Genomic DNA, 593 nt, shown 5'->3' on the forward strand with positions numbered 1-593 from the left:
TTTTCTTGGCGCTTTTAAAAATTACTGGGAATTTTAAATTTTGACCTCCCCAAAGCACCAACGATATTCACTTTCCAATCAAACAAGATACTGAAGTTGAAAATCGAAGCATTATTTCGACTACTTATCGTGTAAACACACAAAAAAAAATTTAAAAATTTAAAAAAAAAACACACATCATTGTAAAATCAATACATTCGGATCCGCGACAATTTAGCGCAGTCATTTAAGCGCACGACAATTCAGCGATGACATTACAGCGCAAGACAAGTCAGCGCATACGACATTTACGCGGAACAAGATCAGCGCATCATGTTTAATAAAATATACTAAATTAATTAAACACAATTAAACGTATATTCTAATATATATATATATCTACGTATTCTGAATACTTGTATTTGTATTTTTTATTCAAAACCAGAAAAGTTATTAAAAATAATGTATATATATAGCTTAAAATTAAATATTAATAAATGAATAATAATCAAGGGTCATTCGCGAATGAATATTTTGTACACCAGAATTCCTGTTTTTAAGACTTCCCAGACTTCCTAAAGAATTCCATTTGAATTCCTGGACTTCCCAGACTT

Source organism: Acyrthosiphon pisum, unplaced genomic scaffold (assembly GCF_005508785.2).
Source record: "Acyrthosiphon pisum isolate AL4f unplaced genomic scaffold, pea_aphid_22Mar2018_4r6ur Scaffold_21441;HRSCAF=23996, whole genome shotgun sequence".
NCBI classification, from domain to species: Eukaryota; Metazoa; Arthropoda; class Insecta; order Hemiptera; family Aphididae; genus Acyrthosiphon; species Acyrthosiphon pisum.